The sequence below is a fragment of the Notamacropus eugenii genome, chromosome 2, assembly GCF_028372415.1.
Source record: "Notamacropus eugenii isolate mMacEug1 chromosome 2, mMacEug1.pri_v2, whole genome shotgun sequence".
In the NCBI taxonomy this organism is placed as follows: Eukaryota; Metazoa; Chordata; class Mammalia; order Diprotodontia; family Macropodidae; genus Notamacropus; species Notamacropus eugenii.
Window position 1 is genome coordinate 368477685 of NC_092873.1, and position 19641 is coordinate 368497325.

Consider the following 19641-nt stretch of genomic DNA (forward strand, 5'->3'; position numbering starts at 1 on the left):
ACCAAGGTCATACATCTAGTAAGTATATGAGGTTGGATTTGAATTCAGGTCTTCCTGACCCTGGTGCTCTATCCACTGTGCCACTTAGCTGCCCACATGAGGTGCAGGACCCATAAGCAAAAAGCAGATTGATGTGCATAATGGTGTATTGAAAAAAAGACAATGGATTGGAGTCAGGGTATGTAGACTGACACTAACTACACAATTTTGGACAAGTGATTTCAATTATCTGGGCCTCCATTTCTTTATCTGCAAGGCAAAGGGGTTGCTAGCAAATTAGGGAAGATAATAAATCGTGAGAATAGTCAATGTTGGAGAGGCTACATAAATATGGTCAGGCTAACTCATGATTGTTGGAGCTGTGAATTAATCCAAGTATCCTGGAAATCAATTTGGAATTATGTTAAGAAAATCACTAAAATTACCATACCTTTTGACCCAGAGATCCTTCTGCTAGGCATGTGCTCCAAGAAGGTCAAAGACAAAGAAAAGAAAAGAAAACAAAGCACACAGACATCAAAATATTTATAGCAATACTTTTTGTAGTAGCAAAAACTCAAAACAAAGTAGATGCCAACAATAAGGGAATGGCTAAGTTGTGGTACATGAATGTAGTAGAAGATCCCTGGACCATAAGAAACAATGAATATGATGAACAGCAAGAATTATGGGAAGACACGTTAACTGATGCAAAGTGAAATAAGCAAGAACAAAGAAAACCATTAACTATGGCTTTGTTCTTGTTGTTCAGTTGTGGCTGACTCTTTGTGACCCTATTTGAAGTTTTCTTAGCAGAAATACTAGAGTGGTTTCCCATTTCCTTCTCTAGATCATTTTACAGGTGAGGAGACTGAGACAAACAAGGTTAAGTGACTTGCTCAGGGTCACATGACTAGTAAGTGTTTGAGGCTGGATTTGAACTCAGAAAGATGAGTCTTCCTAACTCTACACCTTGCGTTCTATCCGCTGTATGCCTCAATGCCGCACTACACACGACTACAATAATGTAAATAGAAACAACAACAAAGCAAATAAAAATAAATGCTATGAAATGATAATGAACTAAACTTGATCCCACAGAAGAAATATAAGAATGCATCTCCCTTCATTGCAAAGGTGGGAAATTTAGGATGCGGAACACTACATATAATGTCAGACCTGTTTGGTGGGTTGGTTAGTTTTGTTGAACTGTTTTATTTTCACTTTTTTTTTATTATAGGGAATGAATCACTGGGAGGGAACAGAGATATTTTGAGGAATGTGTGTGGTATAAAAACAAAATATATCAATAAAAATTAGAAAATTTAATTAAAAGTAATTTTTAAATGAAGGGGTTAGATGATATAACCTCTGGGATCCCTTCAAGCTCTTCATCTGTTATTTGACAATCCTATAAACTTAAATTAGTGGCACACAAAAGGGCAAGATGATTTTAATACCTAACATAAAAGCTCCATTCTACCCTTAAAAGGCAAAAGTTTGGGAATTTGAAGCAGGGAGGTAAACATGGGAGCACCAAAGGAGTGCTATCCTCTACTTAAGAGTCAGCCATATCATAGGGGAACAAGCTCCAAACTAACTGAGTGCTGACTTTGGAATCGCAAGATCTTAAAATACCAATTCTACCACTTACTACCTGAGAAACCTTGAAGAAATCACATCAACATAACTTTCTTGAGTCTTCATTTCATCCTCAACAAAAATGACTATAAATTGAGCCAAAGTTGACCTAGAGAAGCCCCTCCTAGCTCTAAATCTGTGATCAACTCAACAAGCCTTTAATAATCATCTACTGTGTTCTGGTGATACAAAGGCAAAAGCGATACAGCCCCTGCCTGGAGGAGCTAACAGTCTACTGTGTATATACAAATGGATATGTGATATCATCAATATAGATGTTCCCTATAGTGATACAGATGACAGTTCCTCCCTGTTTTCTCATATTTTGCCACATCTTGTCCACATCCTCCCACAGGTTCAACATAAAGGCTTCACTCAAAATTCAGAATACCTTCCTTGATTTCATTTGACTTCTTAACAGTACCAGGGGAACACTCTAGCTTTCCATTCATCATCCTTAACTCATGCCCCATGACCAGCCCATAATCTCTTCTTCTTCCTAGTCCTGTGCCCGGTAAATATCAGGCATTTAATGAATGTTTGTTGACTGAATGACTGATACTTATACATGTACATAGAAAATTAAAATGCAAAATACATGCTAAATAATTTCTGAAGAGAGAGCATAGGTCTACCATGAAGGTCAGTTTGTTAACAATAGAATAGGAAATCCATAGGGCACAATGGGAGGCTATGGTAGAATGGGATAGGAATGCCAGTCTTTGAACTACACAGCTGATGATAGAGAATCATGGGGGTAAATTATATTATCCTCTTTAGACTAAGTAACTCACAGGGGATAATGTAAGGAAAGTACTTTGCAAACTCTAAAGTACATGTAAATGCGAACTGCTGTCAGTAATTGTAGCCTTTCATCCTCCCTAGTCAGCTGTAGCACCACCAGATGGAATAGATGGTGCCCCAGGAACAAGTCCTATATCCAGAGGTCTGCAGCTAAGCTATGCCTTTTCATCAATGCTTATGCTTGGTGCAGCTGTCATCACCTCCCTCCGTGAGCTCCTCCAGAGAAAGAATCACACAATCCACTGTTTTTTATCCTCCCCTCCCCCACCCTTAGATGACATTTATATCTTACATTGTTACTCTAATGTAGAATTTACAAAGCCCTTCCACGAGCATTATCTCATTATCTCATTTATAGCTTACATTGATTGCTACTGTAACAGAATTTACAAGGCCCTTCCACGTGCATTATCTCCACGTGCAATATTACCTATTGTAAAGCAGTGATCGAACACATATGATTACCTAAAATTTGCAGATGAGGAAACTGAGGCTTAAAGAGAGGTAAGTGATTTTCTCATGATCATATAGCAATACAGAGTTCTGTTTTATAAGGTCATAGAGTTAGAAGGGATCTTAGAGTACACCTAGTCTGATACCTTCATTTTACAGATAAGGAAATTGAACATCAGATATGTTAAATGATTTGGCCAAGGTCACACAAGGAGTAAGTGTCAAAGGCAGAGACCACAACTTTTTGCTGGTGACATCAAACGGTTGACTTTTTATTTCTCAGATCTTAAAGGCTAATTAATAGGAATCACTTTCAAATGATTTGATTCTGTTACTTTAGATAGGAAGCTTGGGGAAAGGAATGGAGGAAGGGAGCAAATCCTAGGACTCAAGGGATTTCAGCTCTCTTGCCCCCAGTTTCTTCATCTGTAAGGTGAGGGTGTTGTTAGTAATTTAGGAAAGGTAATAAATCATGAGAATAGTCAGTGTTGGAGGGGCTGCCAAAATACCCAGTCACATTTTCTCCTGGTAGGAGGCAGCAAGAATAATACGGGTAGGTCCAGCATTAAGCAACATGATGGGGTCAGTAGAAGACATTAACAGCTTTGTAGTATTATAGGCATGAGTTGTTGCTCCGATCATGTGGCCTGGTCACACAGGTTCCCTGCATATGTCTCCCTTCATGTTAGGTGTGCTGGTCACATATGTCCAACACATGTGAATACCAGGGTTTATGGGGAAATGTTCTATTATTATTTTATTTATACTGCTACTTAATTAACTATATTTTTAATGAACAATACCCTATGTTTGGCTGATAAAACACATTGGTGGAGGCTCATGAGGTTTGGAGAGGATTCTTAGAAAAATACTTAAAACCTAACTGAGCACTACTGATGGAAGAACCTAAGTGCTGTATTTTCTCTAGCTCTCCTTTGACTGTGGGTTAAAACACAAGATCTGATACACCTCGGATTCTTGCTGTCCTTCAACCAACCTTAAATATTCCTTTGGGCTATTTTTTTAAAAGATGGCATGACAGTAATAATAAAAATAATAACTAGTATTTATATAGCTCATTATGTTCCAGGCACTGTGCTAAGTGCCTTAGATTTACCTCATTTAATCTTCACAATATTGGGGGGAAAGGGGAAGTGCTATTATTATCTCCATTTTCCAGTTGAGGAAACTAAGGCAAATAGAGGACGAGTGACTTGCTCAAGGTCACACAACTAGTAAGTTTCTGTTTTGTACTCAAGTTTTCCTGACTCCAAGCCCAGTGCTCTACCCACTATGCCACCTAGCTGCCCCTAAGATTCTGCCTTCAGGAGACATAAGTCTGAAAGAGTTTCGGTGCTGGGATCCAAATGAAACTCATCTACAATGAGCCTTCCTTTAATGAATTGAGTCTCATATTAGAATCCTAACTTGTGGCTGAACTAGCATATAAGCTCAGGCTTGGCTATGACTGGAATATTCTCTTTAGAAATGGACATTATGTGTTCTTCTTTGCAAATAGAATGCCACATCTCCTAAAGCCTCAAGTATTTCAAATGCAGCCAGGAATCTCTCAACATATCTCAAACTTTTAAAGAATTTCCCAGAGTACAAAGGAATATGATTCATAAGTTCTGTAAGACTGGAGCATTTATGGGCGTTATTTCATTGGTGAGGAAAGAGGGAAAGGGCAGGGCACTCAAGCTTCAGCAAGAATCCCATTTCCCTGGCTTCTTATATTCTGACATGCCTTATCTTTGCAGTCAGAGAATCTGGATATGAATCCTGACTTTTTTTAATAATTACCTACATGGCCTAACTTCTCTGGGCCTCAGTTTCTTCCTCTGCACAATGAGGAGGCTGAACAAAATTATCTCTAAAGGTCCTTTCCAGCTCTAAATCTATGATCTGTCTTCCTCTTGGTAAAGATGGGAGGAACTACTATAGCAGAATGTTGCAAACATTGTTACATCAAGTAGCCATATTGGATGTTTTTGCTTAATTATATTTCTTTGTTACAGGGAGGGTCTCATAATGGGTAGGAGGAGGGGAAAGGGTAATTTCCAGAAATTGCAATGATTTTTTAAGCCACCAATAAAACTTTTAAATAATAATAACTAATAATAAATTAATAATTTAAATAATAGCTTTTAAAAATAAAATATAACTTCCTTCTAAGATCCCACACTAGGAGTTCTGCTAAAAGTAACAATAATAATAGTTAACATTTGTATAGTACCTTAAGGTTTGCAAAATACTTTGCAAATATTATCTCATTTGATCCTCACCCTAGGAGGTAGGTGTTATAATAGTCCCCATTTTACAGATGAAGAAACTGAGGCAGACAGCAGTTAAGTGATTTGTCCTGGGTTGCACAGTAAGGAAGCTTTGGAGACTGGATTAAAACTCAAGTTTTTCCTGATTTCAAGCCCAATGCTCTATCCACTCTACCACCTAGCTGCGTAACTGAACCACTTTCACCAAACTAAAGTAACAACACCAAAAAGTAAAAAGTAATTTGCACTAATTCCATCAGCGTATACAATGAATTCTAGGTATAATATACTACCCAAGCATCTCCTAAGTCTCAGGAATCACTACAGAAATGATTTTAGGATGACTGAAGCATAGACATATGTAAATAAAATGTATTTTCAAGAGGGAGAGAATGTTTTTAACTGGGGGGAAGCTGAGAATGTGTCACAGAGGAAGGGGCACCTGAGTTATAATAAACCAAACATTTGTTAAACGTTGCCTGGATGGCTTGGGATGAAGGAGGGTAGAGAAAGGTTTCTTCATCCTTCAAATAAGCAAGTTGGATTAGATATCCAGAGTTAGATATTATTTAGAACTAAAATGCACCATAGAGTTCATCTGACTCCACCACTCTACAAATGAAGCAACACAGGGCCCAGAAAGGTGAATAGATTTGCCCAAAGTTGAGGAGGTAGTTAATATCTTCTGACTCCAAAGCCAGTATACTCTTTCCACTGCCTCTTTAAAGTCTTGGCTCAAGGTCACATGATCGATGAATTTCCACAATCCAGGTTATATTTTCTTTGAGGAATTTGTTTTTTCGGTTTCCTTCTGGGAAAATCTTGGTTTGCAAAGGCTGTGCAATTATGATAATCCAACTTGGGTCTGGAAAAATGTTGAGAAAATATACTTCCCTCCTTTCTTTGAAGAACATATAGTGGTAGAATATTGAATATGCTATCAGACATAGTTGACATGCTGGCTTGGGTTTTTTCCCTTCTTTTAAGTTATGGGAGCATAGATTTAGAGCTAGAAGAGACTTTTGGAGTCCTTTTGTACCACCTTCCTCATTTTCCAGGAAGAACTAAGACCCAGAAAAGTTCAATGGTGGCCCCTAGGTCACAAGGTAGGAAATGGCAGAGTTAGAATTCAAACCCACGTTCTCCAACTCTACATCTATCACTCTTTTCACTGTACTGTGCTAGATGGAGCTCTGGAAGAGGTGAAGAAGGGAGATATTCAGAAGTAAAAGTTAAAGAAAGTGAGACCCCAACAAATTAAGGCTTCATTTCTCTTTCCTTTTATCAAAAGAGAAAGGCAAGCAGATATAACTATTGATCAAGTTTCCACTTATTTTTCACAGGTCTTAATTCCCTGAGTTTGATATCTGTCAATCAACAGTAGTCATATGTACCAATTCTAATATCTATAGCAAGGTCCCCAAAATGTTCTTCAGACAAAGAAGAAAGGTACCCTTAAATCAACTTTGTAAGACAGAATCAAGTGGAGTGGGAGAGAAGACCTTAAAGAGAAAATAACTCCTATAAGCAAAGACTTCACTCCCATCTTACCCCCACCATACACACACATATATACTTCACCAAGCCACTTTGAGGAAGGCTACAGCTGGGGAGGAAACAGAGCATGATCAGTCCTGGAAAGAGTTCACCAGAGGAAAAAGCAAACCACTATCAGGTAGCTTATTATTTTAACTAATCATTCTTACTAACTAGGTGCTAAACTCAGTTTTTTCTACCAGCTAAAGGATTAACACTCTCTAAATTTTGATACCCTGGGACAAAGCCCTAGTCACCTTGTCCTAGTTATGGCTCTGTGGACAAATTGTACCAGGAACCCACTGGGTATGCAGTCCTCTTATTGGGCACAGTGGAGAAATATAAAGTAAATGGAAATAGAGTCTGTTCAGGGAATTTAGTTTAGTTTGGAAAACTGAGCTCATTTGAAAGAAATTAACTAGAAAACACTGAGCATACCAACATTCATACATTGGCAGTATGGAGTGGGGGATAAAGCCCTGACTCTGGAATCAGGACATCTACATTTGAACCCCTGTGTAACTTTGAGAAAATTTCTTCCTCTCTCTGCCTCAGTTTCCTCACCTGTAAAATAGGAAAATTAATACTCATCCTTGTACCTCACAGGAGTTGTCTGTGAGCAAAGTATTTGTATAAGCACCAGATTTGGAGCCAGAGAGCCTGGATTCAAATCCCAGCTCTGCTATTGACTGTCTTTGGGCAAGTCATTCTCCATCTCTGGGCCTCAGTTTTCCCTTAAATGAAGTAAGATTACCTGGATTAGGTAATCTCTAAGGCCCCTTCTGCTCTATATTTCTGTGACTGTGCTTCAACTTCCTTGTGTATGAAGGAATTGGACCAGTTGATATCTAAGGTCTCCTGGCTCACCACCCCACAATGATGAAACCTTAAAGAACTGCAATGAGAGTTTTTTGTAGTTTTTTTTCCTGAGAGTTCATAGGTAGATTTCACAGGATCTGTCAATTTCAATGGCAGAAAAAAAATTCCATCCTTATTTTCACTATCCTCAGACTGAAATTTAGCAATTCCTCCAATTATTAAAAAGCATTCTTCTGAGAAGGGGTCTATAGGCTTCACCAGACTGACAAGCACGTACAAGATCACAAAAAAAAAAAAATACTGAGAAAGACCCCTTGAACTATACATCTGTGTATGTATGTATGTATGCATATAATGTATTTACATGTATAAGAACTATAGTGATTATGTTACTAAATGAAAATTAATAGACAAATTCATCTCTCATCCCCAATAATAGACCCAGCACCAATCAAATTCATTGTTCCTGCATTCTGCCTCTGCAACAACAAATCAAAAATCAATACTGCCCTGGTTATGAATCACAATCTGTGTAAGACAATCCTCCCTCCCTCATCTTCCCACATGTACACACCCTCACAGGTTGCCACATCCCAAACCCAGGAGTATCTGTGAGCAGAGGTCACCCAGTAGTAAGACAAGTACTGTTCTTGTTTAACAGTAGTTTTGTTTTGTTTTTTAATCCCAAAGTTAGTCTGGGAGGATTTTAAAAATAACTTTGGAGTCCTGTGCTAGCAACTGACCCCAAAAATGCAAAGTCTAATTTGAGCAATGCCCTTGATATCATTAGCTCTGAGGAGAAAAAGCAGAGATGGCATGCAATACAATCAATCCCTGTCAATCCTATACCACCCATTCCTATTTTCTGAGCTCCTCACTCATCCCCAAGATCTCGTTGTATTTTATTCTTTGCTATGATAAGAATTTTCTGAGACCCAATAAGGGATTTGGGAACAATCCTGGTTGTCATTTGGGGTTTCCCTTTAATTTTTCCAACTCACTCAGACTGACTCTGGGAACCCACATTTGCCCAGGGAAATCTATTTCTCATCCACATTCTCACTTCGGAAGTGGAAAAGCGCCCCTAAGCTGCTAGTAGCAGGCAACATGCAGCCTCCTAAAAACCCGTAAGAGATGCAGCTGTCACCAACAAGAATGCGTTGGAAGTCTGTCTCTCCACCCCAACCCCCCCCCACACACACACACACACTTTTTTTTTTTTTTTTTTTTTTTTTGCAACTTAGTTTTAATTGTCCTGTCAGTTCTAAGGGCTGCTAATTGATGCCTTTTATTCCGAGTTAAAGCTGCTGAAAAAAAAGAAAGCAGCTTGTGGGGACCCTAGAGCTGGTAGAATCCGCCAATTTTGCATGCTTGTTTCCCTGGGAATGGAAGAAGGGTGCTGCTGATGATGGGGGAAGGGGGGCATGGCGCTGGGGGGAGGGGGAAGAAGGACAGGGAGTTGGGGGGAGCGGAAGAAGGGCAGAGAGCTGGGGGGGGGCGTGGAGAGTGGGGGATGGGAAGGACTGGAGCGGCTATTTTTAGTGAGGGTTTTATAGAGTGGATCCCCGTGGCTTGGCTCCACACTGAAATATTGTCCCAGTCTCAATGGCATAAACACAGGGCAGCTCGGGGATCTTGGCGCCAGCTCTGGCCAGAGACTCTGAATGAAAGAAGCAGTGGGATCCAAGCAAGAACCCTACTGTAATTACGGATAAATCCCCACCCTTTGCTCTCATGGCTCACTTAATACTGCAAATAGCGGCCGCTTTTGTGCAAATAAGATGAACTTAAGTTACTGAAAGATCTACCAAGAGGCAGCTAATGGAATAATGACTTAGGTAAGCTTAGGTTAAAAAGAGGGGGAGCTAGGGAATTAATTAAACAGCAATCCTCATCAGTTAAAATAGGCAACCGAGGAAAATCTTGAAAGGCCTGCTCTGGCTCCTGGAGCAAATCCAGGCAGTGTCTTCAATCACAAACTACTAATGGTCCAGTCCTGGGGCAGGATAAATTGGACCCAATTAGTATTGGGTCTTGGTAGGATTCTTTGGAATCCCATAGCCCCTGACACTATGGGGCATTTCATCTCAGTCAAAAAGTCCAGAAAGGGAGCCTGGCTGGGGTTGGGGGACTGGAGAAAGGAGGTTTACAAGAAAGGGTTATTGCCCTGGCCTCCTGCTGACAAGAAGATCCATTTTTCCACAGCAAATTTAAATATAGCATTGCTTCACTCATATTTTAATCCCAAACCTCATTTTTATCCTTGGGGCTTGGGGACGAGGGGGGAGGGGAGAGGACATGGGATTATTTTTTCCTCCCCCTCCTGTAAATAAATAAAAGATTACCCAAATTCCATTTGAAGTTGTCAGTCTGTGAATGGAACTTTCATCCCATTATGAATTTCATGGATGAGGCCGTTCAGACTTTGAAATGTGGCTAACACCTCTATTGAACTAGTCTAATTGCAGTTGTAGGCATTCTGTGTTTGCAGACACCACATACTACATACATCACATTCCTCTGGAGACAGAGCATCCTAGGAAAGGCGAGCTGGAGCCATTCCTTAACCTGGGGAGGAGCATCAAGGTTTTACTTAAATTTTAAACCAAGTTTCCCCAATCGAAGAGCCAGGGGGGAAGGGGGGCTAATTTAGGATTCTGAGGTTCTTTGGATTTACTGCTGCTTACAGGGAAACTACTATATACCAAGGGGATGGTTGGAGTTGGGCTTTGGCTACAGAGACTAATGGGAAAAAATCCTTTGTACCTAAAAGAGGTAGGACCCTAAAGTATACTTTTTTATATTTCTTTTTAGAAAACTTTCGAATGAATTTCCTCTGGCCCTGAATGTTCATAAAGAGGGACTAAATCTATGATTTCTCTGATATAGGGAACCCTCAGATGAGGTGATTCCCTCTACTAACGAAGGTCAGCACTTTCTCTGCCATTTATAGTCCAAGGTTCAGTGACTTGTCCGGGGTCACACAGTATATATCATAGGCAGGACTGAAGCGCTTAAAAACACATCTCCCTTACTCTGAAGCCAACTCCCTATCTATCAGGTCATATTGTCTCTCAGTCAAGTTTGGCAAAAACAGGGCACTCAGGAAACCAAGATTGGATGTAGAGTACCTCAAAATAGGGTTTACAAATAAACACTCCTCTGAGGCTAGAAACAACCTTGGCTAAAAAGAAAAGCACTCTGCTCATAGGCCACCTTATGCTTAAGGATTTTCCTAATCCTCCCTTGGTGTTGGTTTCCTGCCTGTCCCTGAAATCACTTTACATATATTTTGTATTTACTTATCATGTTGTTTCACACACACACACACACACACACACACACACACACACACACACACCAGAGTAGAATGTAAGTTCCTGAGGGCAAGAGCTATTTTTTTTTGTCTTTGCATGTATAGTACAATGCACAATTGTGGTGGTTTAAAAGAAATGTGACACATCTCCACTCCAAATGCTCATATGGACTATTTGCGCCTGACCCATGCTAGACCCTTCCAAGCTCATCTTGGTCTGATCAGTCACAGGACATACTCTACTTTGACCCCAACATAGTAATCTCATTTGGGTCCTCTTCAAGCACAAAGGACAACCACCACTGCAGCCATTGCCTTGACCATAGCGGACAAATAATAAATGTTTCTTCCTATATCATAGATTTAATTCTGGAAGGGATCTCAGAAGACACTCAGTACAACCTCTTCACTTTACAGATGAGGAAAATGAGACCCAAGGAAGTTAAGTCATTACCCCAAAGTCACAGAGGTAGCAACCTTCAGAGGCTGAACTTGAACATTCCATGGTCAATGTGCTTTCCACTTTTTACCAGTCTGAACTTCTATAAAATAAGGGGATTTGACTTCACCCTGTAACCCTAAATGATGGCACCCAAAAACGTCCCTGATCACTATCTAGTAGCCTGAGGTTTCCAATTCAACTAGTCTTCTTTAGGGAAAGTTTACAGCCTTAGTCCTGGACACTCATGGGTTGGGAACCTGTAATGCAATAAATTAGCCAACTGTTTGCACAAGAATGTAGCCCTAGGATTACCTTCTTTGTGCCAAGTCTAGATAGCACAGAATGACGTGGCTGGTCCTGGTTCCAGAGGCTTTCTTATTGGTGATCAGTCCAGACACCCAACCTGTTCAAGTCAAATGGTGTGTGTGTGTGTGTGTGTGTGTGTGTGTGTGTGTGTGTGTGTGTGTGTGTGTGTGTGTATGTGTGTGTGTGTTTAATAGTTAGTCTGTTTTCTGGAAGGGTCTAGCAGAGTAGAGAAGAACTCAGAATATTCTGAAAGCAAGATTTGGAGAAAATGATCCTGATTTTTTTAAAGTATCTAGTTGGTCTGGAGAATGAGCCTAGTTTATCCAGAGAATGGGTCTCCAGGGCTACAGTACAACTGCACTTCCCCAAGGGAGAAGCAATACCACATGAAAGGAGTCAGGAATACCTCAAGTGAGGCCCGGTCCCTTGGTGTCTCAGGGATTGAGAGGGGGAATTAAGGGCTTTCCCTTTCCAAGGGCAGAAGCTGACTTTGTCCCCTTGTGTCATTGGCAGCTGTTGCCTCAGTAAAATGAGCTCAGATCATTCAGAGTTCTACCCCACACCCAACAAACTGCTGTTTTTTGGGAGAGAGTCAGCTCCCTCAACCCCTGCCTTTGGCTTCTTTCTGCTGTAAGAAGTAATAGACCCTCTAGATCCAGGAATGTGCTTTAGTGCATGTGCAAAAAGCTGAATCCATCTTGCAAAGAGCAGCTCACCAGCCCAACATTGGCAAGTCTTGATTTGGACCAGTCGAGGAGTAAGGAAACCAATTGGGGTTTTTTTGCTTCTTGTGTACCTGTGGGGAGAAAATCAGATGATTTAAAAGATATAGATAGATGATGGATAAATAGATAGATACAGATACATAGATACGTAGAGATGTTAGAGAGATAGATAGATGCAGACTGATACACAAATATGTAAAGAGAGATGACAGAGACTGAGACATAGAGACAGACAGATACATATACAGATATGGCAGAAAGACAGATAGTCATACCACACAGATATTTGCATAGTCTATATGTGACCTGTGTCCCCAAGCAATTTAAGAACATAAGTTAGAAGTGAGTTGCTGATCTGTTTCAGGAGAACCAGTTTCCACACCAGGACTTTCCCCGTACAGATAAAATCGAAGGTCTGAACAACAATAAATTTTATAAACACCGGGACAAATAGAAACATAGAGAGAGACAGACAGTATGGCATCACAGTGGATAGAGAGTGGATTGGAGTCAGAAAAACCTGGATTCCAATGCTGCCTCTTATGACTTGAATATTGGAATAGGTTTCCACATCAATGAGATGACAGGTTCATCGTCATGGTGAAGTGAAGATTAGATAGATAGATATACATATACACACACATTTTTGTGTGTACATGTATGTGTACTTACATTACACATATGCATGTCATATATACATACATGTATTTATGTGTATATACATATATACATGCATGTTTGCATATTTTTCAGGGATTGTACTAATCAAAAAATCTTCTCCCAGTGGCTATCCTATTGGAGTTGATCTCCAATAGGGTTGAATTATGTTGAATTATGGAGATGAATTATGCTGAATTATGGCCCTCTAAAAGCAACCATCAGTCTCTGCAGGCACTGCATTAACTAAGAGGGCAGAGGAGATGGGCATGTCCCTAACTTCAAGGTACAACTGAGGCAACCTCCACCAGAGATATGTTTCAAATCTCACTAACCTCATTTTGAGTGACTAGTTATTGACATGTGCTTTCTGTGGTATTTATCGTCTTATCTCTATAGCTTTTAAATCAACCAGTTATCTCCTGACAGGTAAACAGGCAGGCAAATAACCCAAGGAACTAAAAATGGCATCCTCACTCCCCAGCTTGGGGCTTACCAGTATCAAGTAAGTGAACAGACTGGCATTTTGAATACTCACTAAGGAATAGTTCTGAATCCTGAGGTCTCCTAGTTCCTACCACAGAATGAAATTAAAGAAAAGGGCTAGGGTAGTTTACTCCATCCCAGAAAACTGTAGTCTGTTGGGTATAAGTAAGAGGATGGTCAAATGCTTTATGCCAACTGCCCTCAAAGGTGATGGCATTGTTGAAATACTTATGAGGTGTATTTCAATTGAGAGGCGATAACAGATAGTCTCAGAACAAGGAAAACCAGAATTCAAATCCACCTCTGACACATACTGTCTATGGATCCTGCCCAAATCATTTAACCTCTCAACTCTCTAAGTAATTCTTTCAAATTCTAACCTGCAGAGGAAGTTCCCACCAAGCTCAGCAGAGGTGGTTTTCTCACCTGGGGAACTCCCTAGATCAATGAAATCACAGGTCCAGTCTCTAGCCTTCTATTTAAAAGATGGATTGGACAATGTCACCATCTCAAAAGTAAACATTGTACTTGCTAAATAACCTAGGTCGTAGACATTTTCACTGAAGCACAGCTGCCTGTCCTTCTGGAGGCCTGGAATAAAGGCATATTTCTATAAAATATGATCTGCCAGGATTTTCTTACCCCTGGTTGAATTTTTAAAGGCTCATCCAAAGACACTCAAATCCTTGAAGAAAGGCAGCCTCACATTTTTCCTCTTCGTGCTCAGCTGCCCCTCCACTTATGATCCACTTTTTAAAACAATACTGGATGGAGTTGAGACCCCAAAAGCTACCTTCTTCTCCCACCTCCCACCTCCCCCCTTCCCAACCCTAGCACGGGCCCCTTCTCAGAGCATTTTAGGGATTATCACCATGGGTCTAATCAAGCTTCATATTAACTGGTTAACATGATTAAGCTATTCTGTAAGGAACAAGGCCCTGACCTAAAAATTACAAAATTGTACAATGCTTTGAATTTATCCAGAATTGGGGAGGCCAGGAGTTAAACCTTCAGTGCAATTGCCTATCCCCCACCCACTCTCAAAAGTTGCTTTCTTTATTAAAAATGTGGTCCCTAAAATAATTAAATATTATGAAATATTTTTAGTATTATACACCCACATAATCACATTGGTGAAACAACAACCAAGGAATCTTTGTCCTATTAAATAAAAGAGTGGAAATATTGGGGGTAGGCAGGAGGCTACGCTGGTTTAGTGGGGAAGGGAGAGCTCTCCTTTGGAACATAGAAGGAATGGTTTACTTTCATCTCTCTCCTTCACTCTCTTTACCCGATGCTATGTCCTTCAAACTATATATTTTTTAAATGGATGGGTATTTTTTTCCTAATTGAGGGCATTTTTAAATGAAGATGGGTTAAGACACCCAAGACGTAACCCTAGATATAAGAAAAATAAAGGCAGTAGGGGGTTTCTGAGACATTGTTTGTCTTGAAAGTGATGAGAAGGAGTTCGATCAAAAGCCATGTTTTACGACAGTCATGCTTCATTATGAGGAGGTGAGGCTGAGGGAGAGCGGGAAAGGGAAGAAGATGAAATAAGGACTATATCCTACGTGACCAGGTTGCCAGAGGAGTTACTATCCATAATTAAACCTCACTCAGCTGCTTGCACTGATGAATCTCTAAACGAAGTCAAATATCAATTCAGAGAAACAGAAGATAGCAATGGGCCAGAAAGCAGATGTCCTGGGAACCTAGGGAGCAAATGAGACCCTGACAGTGACTGAAACTGAGAAATATTTGTAGCATGAGACCTCCTAACTCTTTCTTTAGCCTAGGAGCTGACTTCTTATTTCCCAGCCTAAAGAGAATGGATCTTACTCTGGTCCTCACTGATCTCCACTTCCCAGCTCACTCCAGAGGGCAGGCCATGCAGCATCGCTGAAATAACATTGATTTTCTTGGCGAGAAAGGATTGGAGAGTGAAGACAAATTAATTGAAAAAAAAATCAGAGAAAAAAATTAATGAGAAAAAGAAGGCATTGGATCATTCAATATTAGTCTTTGACTACTAACAAAAAAAAAAAACTTAGCATTGGGTAACGTACTTAAACCATATACAATGTGGAAGGTGTCATGTTAGGGACAGGAGAAGGAGACCAAGATAAATGACATACTCTGTGCCCTTAAAGATCTTCTGATCTAGTACAGGGGATGTGACAAGTGCATGAATAACTGTAGTAACAGTTCAGAATTAAGGTTAAGTGTTGTTGAAGGTGGGTCTAGTTTTATATTTATTTAAAGCTAGAAGGGAGGAAGATAGCACAGCCAGTTACCGAGAATCTGGAAAGGTTTCATGAAGGAGGTGAATGTGAACTAGGCCTTGAAGGATAAGTAGAACTGTGGCAGTCAGAAATGGGTGAAGAGAATGTTAACCTGTGGGACAAACTGATGAATTAACTCCTCCCTCCCTTTTTTGTAGAAGTTCGGGATTATAGGTGTGGAAAATCACTCTTTTCACAAGAATCAGTTGACATCTTGGTTAATTTGGCTGAACCACGGTTCCTTTTCTTCCTTCTTTTTTCATTTTTTGTTACATGGAATGGGTCTCTAGGTAGAAGATAATAGAAATATATTTTGGAAATGAAATTGATATAAAAAAGGAATTAATAAAAAATTTAAGTCAAAAAAAGTGGGGAAGGCCAGAAAGTCTGGGAGAATATTCGGAAAATACGCAGCAGTGGAGTTTGGCTGCATACCCAAGGGGGTCATGGAAAGTACGTCTGGAACATCACAAAATCTCAGAGCTGGATGAGGCCTCAGAGATGATTGTGGTCCAGCTTGTGCAGGGAGAAGAATTCCCCTCTACAACATGCCTGAGGAGTAGTGAGAGCATACCCACTACTTCCGGAGACAGTCCAATCTATTTGAAGATAAACTCTATTGTTAGGAAGTTCTTCCTGATATTAAGCCTTAATCTACCTTTGTTTCTTCCATCCACATACAAAAGTACCCCCATTGAATGCTTTACCTCAAGTACCTTGTTTTACAAAGGAATCACGTGAGACCAGAGAATTAAGCAGTGAAAGAGACCAAAACACACCAAATCTAGTGCTGGGTTTGGAGGCAGAAAGATGTGAGTTCCAGTTCAGTTCCTGACACTTACTAGCTATGTGATTAGGGGCACATTAGTGGGCCACGTAATGGAGAACTTGGGATATTCATCTGAGAAGTCAGAACTTTACTCAATGAGCAATTGGAAGCCATTTAAGGTTTTTGGGTAGTAAAGTGACATGATCAGGGCTGTCCTTTAGACAAGACGATGTTGTTGTTGTGCCAAATTGTGTAGGGTATATGTGTTTTGTTGTAGTTTTCTGTTAGTATATATTTTTTATGAAAGCAATCACATTTTTCTATCAAGTCCTAAAATGTGCAATTAAATCACCTTGAAATAATGTAGGTCATGTGTGCATGCCACACACACACACACATACACACTCTAATTAAAATAAGCCATCATGTCAATAAAAATCAATCATAAACCACAACTGTTTTCTCTTTACTTTACCACCAAGGCATTCAATGGAACCAGAAATAAAGAACACCTGGGGGGAAAATGTGCCTCCCCCTCATTTCAGAAACCTACACAGCCCCCTAAAATTACTTTAACTCACCTTTCCCCGCCCTAACCACATCAGCAAATCCCAATCTGATGGCCATAAAGAGCAGCCACAGAAGTGGCTGAAGAATTGCTGACTGGTGGACTTGATATTTCCAATTTTATTCAAATCTTTACTTTTCCCAGAGTCTGATTTCTTTTAAACACAAACCTAAGCCCCTCCAATGCCTAAGCCTGTGGACCCAGTGCCCATTTGCAAAGTTCACATATTCAACCTTTCCTCCTCTCCCTTTTTCCAAGGTCTCATCTGTCGCTCAGTGTGAAAAGTTGAATGCCAGAGATCCACCCCCAGATAGTAGGGGTGGAATCGTGGAGGATCAAAAGGTTCACCATCATCATTCAGCATGAACCCTTTCTTGAACCCCCAATTGCTAATGCCCTGCCTCCCGATCTGCCCGGTATTCAACTACTTATTATGAATTATGCTGTATATATATTTCTATAAGTATTTATCTCCCTCACTAGAATGTATGCTCACAGTGCATATGGTGGGCACTTGATAAATGCTCATTATCTGATTGATTGATTTTACATCTTGAATGATGGCAAGTTCAAAACCACTAGCCCTTGACACTAAGGAAACAACCATCAGAAATTGACAACTAGGCCTGCGATATCTCCTGGTCACATCCTAGTCTCCTACACATGAGTAACTAGACCCATAAGAACATTCCATAACTTGGGCCTTAGAGCTAAGAGAGAAGAGATTTAGGAATCTATTGGATAAACTGAGAAGATTAGGATTCAAATACTCCCTCTGGCATCCATTGGACCGTCACAGGCAAGTGACCTAATATCTTTGACCCTCAGTTTTCTCATCTATAAAATAGGGTCAGTCTCTACCTCACAGGTGCTGTGAGACTCAGATGAGTTCAGTGGTATCAAACTCAAATAAAGAAATGACAGGGGCACTAAGCTGTATATAGGATATTTGGGGCATTTTCATATCCATAGGGGAATACAAAAAGAGGATTGCATAGGAAACTATAAACCTCCATTTCATACTGCTTCCTTTAAAAAGAAAAGTATATACAAATTCTCCCCATTACTTTCAAAACTGTCTTCCTTATCTCAGCTTCTTCCTTCATGTGTCAAGTGCTTTGCAAACTTCAAAGTGCCATATAAATGTCAGTGATGAAGATTCGTTCTTTTTCTATCCTAAAGTCTGAATGAGAAATTACACTTGCCTAGATTGAAGTGTAAAAGGTTTAAGTTAGCATACAAAGATTAATTTCATTCCTGAACAAGTACTGAAACAGATAACCAAGGGAGACTGTGCTTCCTCTGTTTCTACTAGTCTTAAAAGCACCATCATGGGTCCAAGGTGGCTCTGATGCTCTGACGCAGTTGAAAGGTAATCAATAACATGACCTCTCGAGAACTCCTTCACCTCTCAGCCTGCAGGATTCTGCTTCATATCTTCAGTTACTGACTCCTTCCAAAAGTCCCAGAATCTTAGATCTAGAGATAAAACGGACCTTAGAGGTATCTAACCCAACCCTTTCCTTTTACTGGTGGGGAAACTGAGGCCTAGGAAAGGTAAGCACTTACTTCAAGATAATCTTGGTCTTCAGATGTCACACATGCTGAGAGAGAGAGAGAGATAGACAGAGAAAGACAGAGAGAAGAGAGAATGTGCATGAAATAAGTGATTTCAAAACCACCCTACAAAAGAGTTAGGGAAACTGATGAGATCTTAATTTTTTTCCACTTCCAGAAAAAGCAAAGTAAGAGTAGTAGGAGTGGTAGTAATAACAGTAGCAGTAGTAGCAGCAGCAGTAATAGTAATTAATAATAATAATATTTAGAAAGCACTTAAAGATTTTCAAACTGCTTTACATGTTATCTCATTTGATCCTCACAACAACCCTATGAGGTAGACAAGGTGTATTATCCCTAGTTCCTCAGATTAGGAAACTGAGACTGGGGGTTTAAGCGACTTGCCCAGGGTTACAACATTGACATCTGAAGTAGAATTTGAACTCAGATTTTGCTGATTTCTAATCCATCACTCTATCAATCCACTGCACCAATTAGCTGAGAAAAAGAACAAGAATGTGTTTGTCCTTTCTAGTTGTCATCTATCCTAAGCCCTTCCAACAATGAGACCTGCCCAGAAGTACAGTGGGCAGCCCTATCTCTGGAACAGCTCAAACAGAAGTTGAATGGTCACCCATGAATGACTTTAAAAGAGAGTACATCCATAGGCATGCATAGAAAGTAGGCTGTATATCCCTTAGTTGTTGACACACTCTAGGACAAGAATCAGCAATGGCCCTTTCCCTTGGGGATATTACCAGCACATGAACCCATGCTTTGTACACCTATAATTCCATCACTGGACCTAGATGGCCTTTCCATCCCTAAGATTCTAAAGATTCTCTGGAATTATTAGCCTATTAGCATTAGGAAGAACCCCAAATTTGGAGTCAAAAGGCTTAGATTCAGGACCCGTGTGGCTCAGTCAGGTCTTTTCACCTCAAATCTATTCAGTGCGTAATCTCTATGGTGCCTTCCAGTTCTCGAGCCTATGGCCCTATTTCCTGGAGGTGGGGCCCAAGGAC

At 40.2% G+C, this 19641-nt stretch overlaps 1 long non-coding RNA gene across 1 annotated transcript in view; it reads right to left on the reverse strand.

Moving 5' to 3' along the window:
* Window positions 1-19641, reverse strand: part of LOC140528699 (uncharacterized) — a 48355-nt gene that overhangs the window by 16450 nt on the left and 12264 nt on the right. The window contains exon 2 of the long non-coding RNA XR_011975272.1: window positions 11576-12365. This is a non-coding gene — a long non-coding RNA (uncharacterized lncRNA). The remainder of the gene's footprint in view (window positions 1-11575; window positions 12366-19641) is intronic.